This window comes from Protopterus annectens, chromosome 5.part0, assembly GCF_019279795.1.
Source record: "Protopterus annectens isolate FY-2018-M chromosome 5.part0, PAN1.0, whole genome shotgun sequence".
In the NCBI taxonomy this organism is placed as follows: Eukaryota; Metazoa; Chordata; order Ceratodontiformes; family Protopteridae; genus Protopterus; species Protopterus annectens.
Genome location: NC_056735.1, coordinates 1,199,618,181 through 1,199,631,427, shown reverse-complemented (window position 1 = coordinate 1,199,631,427; position 13,247 = coordinate 1,199,618,181). Strand labels below are relative to the sequence as shown.

At 35.2% G+C, this 13,247-nt stretch overlaps 1 protein-coding gene across 1 annotated transcript in view; it reads right to left on the bottom strand.

Moving 5' to 3' along the window:
* LOC122802338 (ras GTPase-activating protein 2-like) overlaps positions 1-13,247 on the bottom strand; it is a 384,535-nt gene that overhangs the window by 344,442 nt on the left and 26,846 nt on the right. The window lies entirely within an intron of this gene.

Here is a 13,247-nt window from a genome sequence, read left to right as displayed (position 1 = left end):
AAAGGAGTTCCCAAGAGCACAGAGAAGTCTGTGGTTAAAATCGGATGTGGAGCTGTTGGAGCAAAACGTAGCTATTTGTCAACAACAATCTGGTCATGTCACCGCTGTAGTTCTTTTAATAAAGCTGGAAACATTGGAAGAGTGCACTCTACGGACTGAGCATTTGGATCCGACGGCTGCACAGGTACCACTGAAATCACTTCAAGTCTGGGACTGTTTACCACAGAAATGCAAAAGGACATGAACTGAGGGCTTTGAGTAAATGTCTTGGTTGTCAGTTGAGAAAGACTAGAAAATAACTCCTTCAGTGTTTTTATCATGTCTTAAGGTAGAACAACAATTCAGGACTTAACAGCCCCTGAGAATCTGTACATTTGAGAAGGCAATAAATATGACTTTTGGCAACTCAGAGAAATATGCAAGAAGTGGAAGCACTGTTGGATTTGCAATAAGGCCAGCTCCAGACTCTCTGGCATTTGGCCCAACACAAAACAGTCACCCAGGTAATGGTATGTATGCACACCTTGACATATCAGATATAAAAAAATGTTACACATTTGGTAAACATCTTGGATGTAGAATAAAGCTGAAGTGGCAAGGTGATAAACTGGTAATGACAATTCTCCATTTGAAATTTCTGAAGTCTTTGTGTGCCTTATTGATGGGAATATAGGAGAAAGCATGTTCCATACCCAAGGTTACCAGCAAATCATTCTGCATAAGAAGGGAAGAATAGGTAGGATTAACATCTTGAACGTCACTGCTGAGATTCATTACATCCAGAATATACCCCACTGATCATCCTTCCTTGATACCAGAAAAAAGAAGAAAAATCAGAATTCCTTTCCTATTTCTGAGGTCGTCACTGCTTAAAAAAATTGACTGACAAAATTGCTAAGTTCATAAAAGTGCTACCTGTGCCTGTTTTAGGTTATGGGATACAGGCCCCGGAACTGAAGGAGAACAACATTATATAGCGTAACTTACTGAAACTTTACTCATTTGTCTGAGGTTAGACAAAATCAGTTCTTCATACATGGAGAGAGACCTGTCCTCTTTGGGATCTAGCAGAGATGCCAGATGATGAAGGCTGGACTATTCATAGAATACTAGAAGAAAGCTGGATAACCTATTGAGAAGCTTTGTGCTGCATTCCTCCCCTTGACTGCTTTTGTCTGTGATGAAACTCTTTCTTGTACTACTGCACCATGCTCTGATTTACATAAAAGGGCCAGGGTATAATATCTAAATGTAATGACACTTCTGACGTTTAAACAAACTCTATGATCAGGTGTCTATAATTAATGCAAAACTTATAACTGTGAAGCCTTTGGTCTCAAATTACCCTTTCTCCTAAAGTACAGGATTTCTGAGGCGGTATAACTCAGACATAATAAGTGTGGGGATGGAGTCCCCACAAGGAGGATGTGCATGGAAAGCAGCTCCCTGCAAAAATACTTAAAAAAATGGCCATTTTCCACAGTAAGAATTTAAAATTACCCTAAAACAGGGGTCTACAAAGTGATATCCTAACTGGATTAAGTTTCTGGACAATTTTAAGGACTGTAATTTTGATCGTCACAACTGCAACAATTTACTACTGAATGTGGGATATATATTCTAAGTTTCATGATGAACTACTTCACAGTATGGACCCTAGTCCAACTCACAGCAACCTGTAATTATTTATATGTTAGCAAATCTCTGAAAGTATATGTGTGGGGATCTTGCCTCCCAGAAAAAAATAAATAAAAACATGAATAATGTAACAGCAAGTTTCATAGTACACTGTTCCGTTCTTGAAATCAGACTAATTCTTGCACGTTTATGACTCTCAAAATACATTGTAACAGGTGTGTCAGTGACTCCACACTCTAAGGACCATACCTTATCTGTAATTTGTACCAACTTTATGATTTTTTTTTTATTTCAAAGAGGCTTCCTAAATTCCCTGGCTACATCCTCCTTTAGATAAATATCTAACTCTGGTAAATTGACAACTACCCTAATGGTTAAGATAGCTTAAATATTTCTTTGCAAACCTGCCCATGGTTCTGATTTTATTGCCACTGGGGATGAGAGAGCAGATTTTTTTTTTAATGCTTATTTGACAAAAATATCTACTGTATACTACAGTAGGACAGCCACTTCATTCTTAAACAAAAACACACTCTGCTATTGAACCCTATAAAACTTATCAGGCTATTTTGAGGGAGCTGTCTTTGGGAACTAGTCCCAAAGAAAGCATTAAGAAAATATCCTAGGAGGAGTCAATTGTGGGATGAACTGCTAAGGTTTAGCTGTACGAGTTTTAGCGACGTTGTACACCTTATTCTGGGGAAGACAAAGGTTTTGAAGCCAATTTAAAATGTTATTTATTTTGGCTCTCCATTAAACCTTATGTAGTATTTTCAAGTACAGAACTTGAAGCGAGTGTGCTTTTATTCCTAAAACATTTATCAAGTCTAATAAGAGATCCAATTGAATTGGATGAGCTCAAGGCCTCAGCTGGATGAAGGAGTTGCTTTTTTTTTTATCTTCTTTTCTTTAAAAAATCCAGAAGTGGGGGGGGGGGGTGTGGCCAAGATAAGCACTGAGTAACAGCACTTTCTCTCTGCTCTGTCTTTACAGAACATTTATGACAGGATGTTTTGAATTTATCTATCCTAACTTTTTTTTTTTTTTTTTTTTTTTTACATATTTGGATTCTACTAATCATCCTTTAGGATAGTATACAAAAATGTTGGCAACTTTTTATTTTTTCCTGTCAAAAAGTACTAGAGAAAATATTTGGACTTCAAACTAAAGAATGAGCTACTCCAAATCTACACTTTAAGAAACAACTATTAAGAAGGAACTTCAGTCACTATTATCTGATATACAAGAACTGACAGCAAAAATCGATATAATGGATGTAAAACTGGATAACTTCAAAGAAAAATGTTCCCAACAAATGGAAATGTTACACGAAGACCTTAAGCAACACATTACTGGTACAGAGACTTCACTAAATGATATGAACACTAGAATTCAAGAAGATGAGCAAAATATAGACTTTCTCTTAAAACAAAATACTCTTTTACAAACAAAAATGTTGATCTAGAGACTAGATCAAGAAGAAATATTAGACTTTTTAGTTTGCCTGATAATGTTGAAGAAGATAATATGGAAAACTGCTCAACTTCTTGGCTCCCTGATGTACTACAGCTTCCTGAAGCTCTCTCATACGGGATAGAAAGAGCACACAGGTCCTTGGCCACTACAAAAAAGGTAAATCAAATTCTACTAAATCTGTTATAGTGAAGTTTTTATCATTTCATTACAAGGAGATAGTGTTAAAGAATGCATGTACTAAATCTCCTATTAAATATAAAGAAAATATCATATGCTTTGATAATGATTACTCATCTTCTGTAATTGCCAAAAGAAAGTATTTTTTGCCAATGCTAAAAGAGTTAAAGAAAGCCCAAATAAAGACACACCTATTATTTCCTGCCAGATTCAAAATATTTCTCCAAGATGGTCCAAAAATATTTGATGACACAGACTCCCATTACCTTTGTCAAAACAAGAAAACTGCTTGATAAAATAAATAGAGGATATGAAGTGGGCAAATGCCAGTCTTAAAAGAAATGCTGATGGTTCCTTGAAGATTTCTGAACATAAAAAGAAGCTCAAGAATAAGTGATTAGTTAAGCTATTTTACAAAGGCTTTCATTTACCCAAATCTTAACAACTAACCCAGAAGTTGGGGAAGCGGAAATGGTTCAACAAGTGAGTCTTTGTTGTTTAAATTTCTTCTTATGGTACATAATTTTAATGGTATTTTATAGTTTATTATTAAGTCTAGTTTATTTTATTTAAAGTAACTCAATTATTATAGCAAATAAAAGTTATTTATTTACTCATTTATTTATTATCTTTCAATATTAAATTGTTGTCTGCTATAATAAATGCTCCGTATGTTTGGGGACTGAATTTTATGGTATTTTTGGAAGTATGATAGATACAGAGATTTATAGATGAGAAAATGAGGGTCTTTGTTACAATATAAACTATTTTCTTTTTTTTTGTTTGACATTTTATTTCCCTGTCTCTTTGATATTGTTGCCATAATGTTACATTAATGATTATGTTTCCCATCTTTTGCTCTGCTGCTGGAATGTGGTGCTATTTGTGGTAATAGACATATGAAAGGTTCTTGTTTTGTCCCTTTCAGCATCCTGATACGTTTTGAGTAATTCATTAGATATTTATCGTTAAAAATGTGGATATATGGGTGTATTGATAAGCGAACGGCCACTATTAGATAATTGTGGTGGTTTTCCCTGATTATGGTATTATGGAAAGGCTTTAATTTATTTTCCTTTCTTTTTTTCCCCCTTTTTGCTGTTGGTTGTTGAGGAGTGGAGGATTTTGTATGGATTGACATGTTCGTGGTGGTCTAGTGGTTTGCTGGGTTTGGGAGATGAAGTTTGTTGGTTTTTAATGTTTTATATTGCCTCTCTCCCTCCCTTTTTGCCTTTTTTAATGTTTGTTTTTATGTTTCCTGGTCCTACCATGAGGTAATCAACAGCTTTCTTAGAGAAAAGCTGTAAGTGTTTTCCCTCCTCAATCTCGTGCATCTGAACTGCTGAATAACCCTGGTATGTGCTCACACTGCGGCTGCTACAACTGAAAGCAGGAAAAAAGTCTCATTTCCATGGAGATATTTACTGAATGAACCATGTCCTGAGAACCTTCGCAAAGTTGCATAATAGTTGAAATAGACCGTCTCTAGTGCCATCTACAGATCAAATGAAAAACTGCAGCTAAGTAACCTGTATAATATATTTAAACATTTGTGAGTATTTATAAAAAAAACACTTTTGACACATTTAAACCCTTACATTTTATACACTTGTTTTCATAATTTTATTATATTTAAGTAAAGCTTCTATTAATTGGTATAACAAGCATATGGCATATATAGAAATATCATTAAAACGGAGGGTTTAGTGTCGATTGATATGTTCATGGTGGTCTAGTGGTCTGCTGGGTTTGAGAGATAGAGTTTGCTGGTTTTACAGTATTTTATAGTAGCTTTCTCCCTCCCTTTGCCTTTTTATTCTGTCCGGTTTTATGTTTCCTGGTTCTGCCACGTGGTAATCAACATCTTTCTAAGAGAAAAGCTGCAAATGTTTTCCCTCCTTAATCTTGTGCATCTGAACTGCTGAACATCTCTGGTATCTGATCATACTGCGGCTGCCTCAACTGAAAGCAAGAAAAAAGTGTTGTTTCCATGGAGACGTTTACAGACTGAACTCTGTGCTGAAAAGCTTCGCAAAGCTGGATAATAGCTTGAATAGATGACCTCTAATGCCATCTACAGGTCAAATGAAAGAACTGCAGCTAAGTAACCTGCATAATATAACTTATATTATACAACGACCCCCCCCCCCCATTAGTATTCAAAAATGTGCACGCTGATTGGTCAGCGTACACGTTGTAAATCAGAGTTATAGTAATGGAAAAAGGTCCGGTCGCCCGGACTTTTTCCATTACTATAACTTTTACAACAACGGAGAGCATAAGATCTCCATTGCTTCACACTGTCTCGCTATGTTAAACTCGTTTAACATAGCGAGACAGCTTTAAAAAAAGCAACGGAGATTTCCGTTGCTTTTTTTAAAGCTGTCTCACTATGTTAAACGAGTTTAACATAGGGAGACAGTTTGTAAAAAGCAACTGAGATCTTACTTTCTCCGTTGCTTTTTCAAAACTGTCTCGTTATGTTTAATGGCTACTGTTACCTGGTAGCTTTATCCTTGGCATCTTTTTTCCCAATATACTCAGCATCCCTCCTCAGCACATGTCCAAACCAACGTAATCCATTGCTTTTTACAAACTGTTTTGCTATGTTAAATGGGTTTAACATAGCGAGACAGCTTTAAAAAAAGCAATGGATTACGTTGGTTTGGACATGTGCTGAGGAGGGATGCTGAGTATATTGGGAAAAAGATGCTAAGGATAAAGCTACCAGGTAACAGAAAAAGAGGAAGGCCTAAGATAAGGTTTATGGATGTGGTGAGAGACGACATGCAGATGGTTGGTGTGAAAGAGCAAGATGCAGAGGACAGGAAGCAATGGAAATAGATGATCCGGTGTGGCGACCCCTAATGGGATCAGCCGAAAGAAGATTATGATATGATGAAAGATATTAATAACTTTATAGATGCTAAGTCACTGTTCTATACATTTTACTCACATAGACATAATTCATATTCAAGAATAGATAGGGTTTTAATTTCCAATAACTTAACTGACTTTTTATTAAACTCAAAAATGATTTCATGTCCCCTTTCGGACCATAATTCCATAACATTTGATTTTATACTAAACTCCACATTTAATGTTCAAATTAAAAGGATACCAGCCTACATAATTAAACTGAAGGATTTCATTGAATACTTTACTACAGAAGTACAAAATTTTATTGAACTTAATAGTATGCAGGGAACTTCTGAAGTATACATTTGGGATGCTCTAAAAGCTTACCTATATGGTAAAATTATTGATTGGTATAAAAAGAAAAGAATTTTGTGGGATAAAGATCTCCAAGATATACAAAGTTAGATGCTTTAAGACTTGATGCTTCAAAAAAACCAGATAAGAAAGATAGAATGAATAAAATAAATACTTTAAACAATAAATATATAGAAATTTTAAATCATAAAGTCACGATAAATCTTGAAAAATATAAACTTCTAACTTTTTCTATAAATCCTAGATCTATGACTATACTAGCTAACAAGACTAAAATATTAAATAAACTTAACCATATTAAAGAAATCTATTCTCCAACAAAAAAATGGTATCTGATCTACCAAATATACTGTGAATTTAGAGAATTTTTTTTTTTAATTAAACCAACCCAGTGATATGATTAATAGTACAAAGGATATTCAATCTTTTATAAATACACTGTCCGGTTCGATTCTCAGCTAAGAGCGTCTTCTGCGTGGAGACATGCGTGAATGGGCATACCATCGTTGAAGGTTATGCATCAGGCCTGGCAAGCCGGTATGTAAAAATCAACTGCCAATCATTAGCGGACCAGAGTTCCGCTGCGGCGACCCCTAACCGGGAAAAGCCGAAAGACACAAACAAACAATAAATAATAATATACAGAATAGACTATCAGAAACACAAATAAAACTAATAGATGAATATCTTTTAAAGAAGTAAAAGATCAAATCACAAAATAAAGCTCCTGGTAACGAAGGTATCATTTCTGAAATTTACAAGGTTTTGCCTGCCAAAGCGTTACCTGTGCTACATACAGTATTCAGTATAGTCCAAAATAATAACATTATACCCCCCCTCTTGGAAGTACACATTTATTTCTCCCATACTAAAGTCTGATAAAAAACCTGTAAAATGTGCTTCATATAGGCCCATTTCATTATTAAACACAGACTATAAAATGTTCATGTCTATTTATGCTGATAGACTCAAAAAGTTTTTACCATCCCTGGTAGACATGGATCAAACAGGCTTTATAATTAATAGAACTTCTTATGATAACATCAAAATAACAATTAATTGACACAGTAAAAACCTTAAAGAATAATTTGACTCGTTAGTTTAGATATTAACTGTGCCTTCGACTCAGTTAATTGCGACTATCTTTTTTATCTTACTGAAAGACAAACTTTTCTAATAGCGTTATTAATCTTATAACTCAACTATATAATGAAAGTCAAGCCTACATAAAAATAGGTACAAATATATCCCAGAGCATACCCATTGTAAAAGGAACCAGACAAGGTTGCCTTTTATCTCCACTTTTCTTGACATTAATTATGGAACCTTGGGCTAACTTAACAAGGGATAACAATAATATACAAGGCTATAGATTAAATTTTAATGAAGCATCAAAAATCAAAATGTTTGCTGATGATGTATTAATTACTCTTGGTGGTACTAACCCCAAAATCACATGGAAAAAATGATTAAAACGACTTTTCAGTCCACCAAAATTCACATTAACGCAATTCAGTACACACTGCGTTTTCGTTTCCAAAACTTCATCAGATGGAGAAAATGCATACCTTGTTTGTCGTTAGCAGGAGGCTGTGAACTCTTAGTGCGTTGTCGTCCTTAACAGAAACGGTTGTACCTTGGAGAAATAACTAATAATTGTACGGCCTCTTTGCGAGTTCGAATCTAGCTGCTGCCTAACTCATGATCCAAAATCATGATTTTGGATCATGAGTTAGGCAGCAGCTAGATTCGAACTCATAAAGAGGCCGTACAATTATTAGTTATTTCTCCAAGGTACAACAGTTTCTTTTAAGGACGACAACGCACTGAGAGTTCACAGCCTCCTGCTAACGACAAACAAGGTATGCATTTTCTCCATCTGATGAAGTTTTGGAAATTAAAACGCAGTGTGTACTGAATTGCGTTAATGAGAATTTTGGTGGACTGAAAAGTCGTTTTAATCATTTTTTCCATGTGATTTTGGTGGACTGAAAAGTTGTTTTATGCATTTTACTTGATGGACTGAAGAGTTGTGCATTAATTAAACTATAGCTTGCAGACCAGGATTTGAGCTCTCCTCCATCTGTTCTGGTTTTGGTGCTTATTGGTTATTTTCGGAACAGTGATTCTGCTTTGTTTTGGGTACTAACCCCACCTTACAAGAATTGTTTAAAAATATGGATATATTTCAAAAAAGTTCTGGTCTTAACTTTAATAACTCTAAAACACAAATTCTAACTGTTTCCAAAAGTTATAATATACAAGATCAATATAAAAATATATACCTCAATCTCAATAAATAACATACTTACGTATAATTATAGCAATAATATTAAAGACATGTTACACCTAAATTATAGTAAAAGTATATCAACCATAGAGACTCTAATAAGTAAGTGGAACAAGACTCTATTTACAATAGATGAAAAACTTTCCATTATAAAGATGATCTTGCTTCCAAAGATCTTATACATAATACAATCTATTTCTATTCCCCCCTACAGGCTCTTATATTAAAAAAAATAACACACTGATTAAAAACTTTTTGTGGCATCCAATAAAGCCTAGAATTGCATTGTCCTATCATATGTACAGCTGGGAAAATAGAGGTATATATTTACCAAATCTAGAACTTCATTCAATTTCATCACTTATTAAAACAACTGTTTATCTTATAGATGGAGAGTATTTTGCAAAATGGAAAGAAATTATGTAAAATTTATCCCATAACACCAAAAATAAAGATAATAATCATCTATCACGGTTAATAAATAATTCATTTATATGGAATTTGAAAGAATACTTTTCCAGTTATTCCACTCAAATGATTAAATCTACTTATGTAACTTTAATTCTAAAGGCCTTTAAAAGTATATATTTAGGTTTAGAATCTTTGAAAATTGGTTGTTCTTCATCTTTCCCGTTGCCTATACACAAGGAATAATTCTCTCTGCAGAGCATTCTAAAATGTTGCTATTTAAACAAAAAAAATTAATGTTTTGGCATCAAATACTAAATAAAAATTAGACAAAATATATTAATGCTCTTATAGATGAATATAACCTTAACACTTTACTTTGGTCAGATTTGCAAGAGTTTAGAAAATATATTCTAGATAAGCTAATTCCAATCCCCTCAAATGCTACCCAAACTTATTCAATACTTGATTCTATATACTTATAATACTTTACCAGTTAAAAATAATATATCACATATTTATGGAGCAATTAAACAAGATCTGGATGTATATTCAGATAATTATTGGAATTCATTTTCTAACTGCAGTGTTGGTGCTGTGGTAGCATTGTCGCCTCACAGTAAGACGTTGTCCTGTTCGATTCTCAGCTAGAGCGTCTTCTGTGTGGAGACATGCGCGAATGCGCGTACCTTCGTTGAAGGTTGTGCGTCAGGGCCGGCAACTCGGCACATAAAAATCTACTCCCAATCATTAGCGGATTGGAGTTCCGCTGTGGTGACCCCTAACCGGGAAAAGCCGAAAGACACAACATTGGAATTCATTTTCTGCAATCAATAGTTTTATTCCTTCAGAAAAAGACAAAGTTAATTTCCTTCAGTCAGCCAGCAAAACCACTTCCTCCATTAAGTGGAGAATCTTCACATGGAGATTTTTACATAAATCTTTCATCACACCTCAGAAAATGAGTAAGATAACTAAACAAGATATTGTTTGCTGGAGATGTAACTCTGTAACAAACGCTGATTGGAACCATATACTTTATGACTGTGTACTATTAAAGACATTTTGGGAAGAAGTTAACACTTTTTCACAGGCAATTTTTACAGATAATTTTATGCTTACAAAATCACTTGTATTACCCCAATACACCTGTTCCAAACTGTATAAATAAAAACAAATAATCTTTGCTCTGGTCTATACTCCCCATTAACTGAAACGATATGTTTTGCAAGTATGGCGTGCCCGGCCAAACCATAAACATCCAAACACTAGCGGCCAGCAAAAAGCAATACAAAGACACTGAAATCTTGAATGAAGTTATGGATAGTATTTATTCCAAACTTTACCCACTGATGAAGGCTTGATAGCCGAAACCGGTTTGGAGATATTTACTACAAGAATATGGAATAAATACGATCCATAACTTCATTCAAGATTTCACTATACTCTCCATTGCCAGGAAAACAATTACAAGAAACTGGAATTCTTCATCAATTCCCTCTCAAATCTAAATCTACAAGGAATACATTATATTACAAATGGGGAAAATATACATGAATTATTAGTTAAAGAACTGGATAAATGATTAAAGCAGTAACCTTTTTTCTTTTTCTTTTATTCTTTATTTCTATTTTTTTTCTGCCAAAATTAACTTAATTGATCTTGTTGTTTGATATATAGTGAACATCACTGTATAAAGTTTTTTTGTGCTATTACAGTTATTGTATTAATATTTTCTTTTTTAAATATTGTATTTTAAAAATTTTACTTATTCAATTTTTTTTTTCAAAATATCTGTTCATTATAATTCATGTTTTCAATAAAGCTGTTTAAAAAAAAATTCCAGAAGTGGAAGATCTGGGTTCAGTAAGGCCATCAAAGTTTATAATATCCTTGTAAAATTTAGCCTACTCAAAATGCAGGAATGATGTTATTTAGTTTCACAAAGTTAGTGAAGTTAATATTGTTGTATACTTCAGCTACTGCTCTACAGGTTGAAGTATGAACGTCACTAACTGTGGCCAAGCAGCAAATCTTAACGATTCTACAGTTCAGTGATCTTTATAATACACCTCCTACAACAGTGTTCCCAGTACAGCACAGATGAGGTTTGGTCCTGCAACAGCAGAAACTGGTAGATACCACTACTGGAGTCAGGTAAAAATGAATGTTTCACAGATTTCAATAAAAATACTGAGCTCATACAGACTGACTGCTCTTCTGAACTTTAAAACCTACATGCTTAAATGGCAGGCCTACAATCTTCCATATTTTCACAGTCCACAAATGCACTACCATCATTCTGCCACCTCACACATGGAGACCATACTACCTGCACTTCTGTAAAAATGAAACATCGGGCATGAGCTCCATGTGATGAGAGACTGCTAGTGTTTCACTGGTCTGGCAGAAACAAAAACAATACTGCATCTTTGGGAAATAATGTTACTACAGCTATCATTTTCAGCTTAAAAAATAAACTCAAGAAACTAAAAAAAAAAAAAAAAAAAACATGCAGAGACAATGACTAATGGTGTAAATTAAAAACACTGGACTAGGTATACAAGCCGAGCAAACTTTATTAACAATTAAGCATGTTCAGCTTTTCTAAAACTGTTAAACTTGATCAAACTTTCTATACATAACAGTTTTTGGCATATGTTCCCTGCTAACCATTAGACTCTGCCTTGGTCTACAGGCCCACTTATTTCCCTTTACAAGGTAAGAATTGTCTGAGAGAAGTTATCACTGAGGTAGCCATCAGGAGAAATTCTAAGATTTTTTTCTTTTCTTTTTTTTTCACATCGGCCCTAGCTACATGTCTCCAGCAAGGCACTGGGGAGGGGCATGCAATATGCTGACCATAAAGGACATCCTGTCATTTCCCCAAAGGGATGAGCCTAGCATGAGTGGCTTTCCCCAGACTCCACCAGGGATATCACATCACCCTTTGTGCCCTAGAGTATATGCAACCCACTCCTGACTTCACGGTACTGGAAAACATGCCACATAGGTTCATAGGTGTGTACTAGGCTAATGTCCCTGGAGCCTTTACAAGCCTAGCCCATAGGATTACCCTGGCATCGTGCCACCCGACTTTAGTTCCCAGTAACTCCTCCTCCTCAATGCCTGGTTCCACTAGTGCTGAGGATACTAATCAAACCCTGGTTGTCTGGTTCGCAGTGAGGTTTCCATCCCTCCACAAGAAAAGATGAAACTGTTTAATAAAATTTGCTCAATTTGAAGTTTTGGTTTAGTGTTTTACTGGCTTGTTAACTTCAGCAACAGAATTACAAGGCAAAGACTGGACCTCAATAAGGCGTTCATGTGAGAATGTAAAATGATTCTCTAATAGTTCAAGGTTTGCAGTAAAGCTTCAGGAACTGACAAGTCCTTATATTTGCATGTTTGAGATTCTTCTGGGGATACTGCAGTGAAGCTGGAGACAAACATTCCCTGTACAACCCACTGCAACCCTCACCTTCACAAAAGACACACTCATAAGAACTGTTAAGAGACTACCTGGCAGTGGAATCCACAATGTTATTAAAACAAAGGAAACACTTGCTCCAGCAGACTTAAGCTCATACCTTTTCTTTGCATCCACTTTCCTCATTTTTGATCAAGCTATTTCAGGCATCACTGTACCAGTGAGTCACCTGAGGCATGAAACTAAATTCCCCAAATGAATACCCCCACACCTGTGACAAAATCACTCACAAAACAATCATATGATGTTCAGAACATTGGCTACGAGCCCCGACATGGGATAATCTGTCAGTCTACCTCACCTGGGCTAATAAACCTTGAAGAGTCAGGAGTGCAGCCCTAAGAAGGGAAGGTCCTGAAGATTCCAACATTTAGCCAGGTGGTCATCTTCATGCTTCATTTAATCATATGGGTGCTGGGCAGCCTTTATAACCCAGAATGCACCCGAAGGGTAGAATCTTACAATGAATCGCTTGACTGGAGATTGTCCCAGCAGCTGTGATATGATCAGACAGACACTTATCAAAGTCTCTGA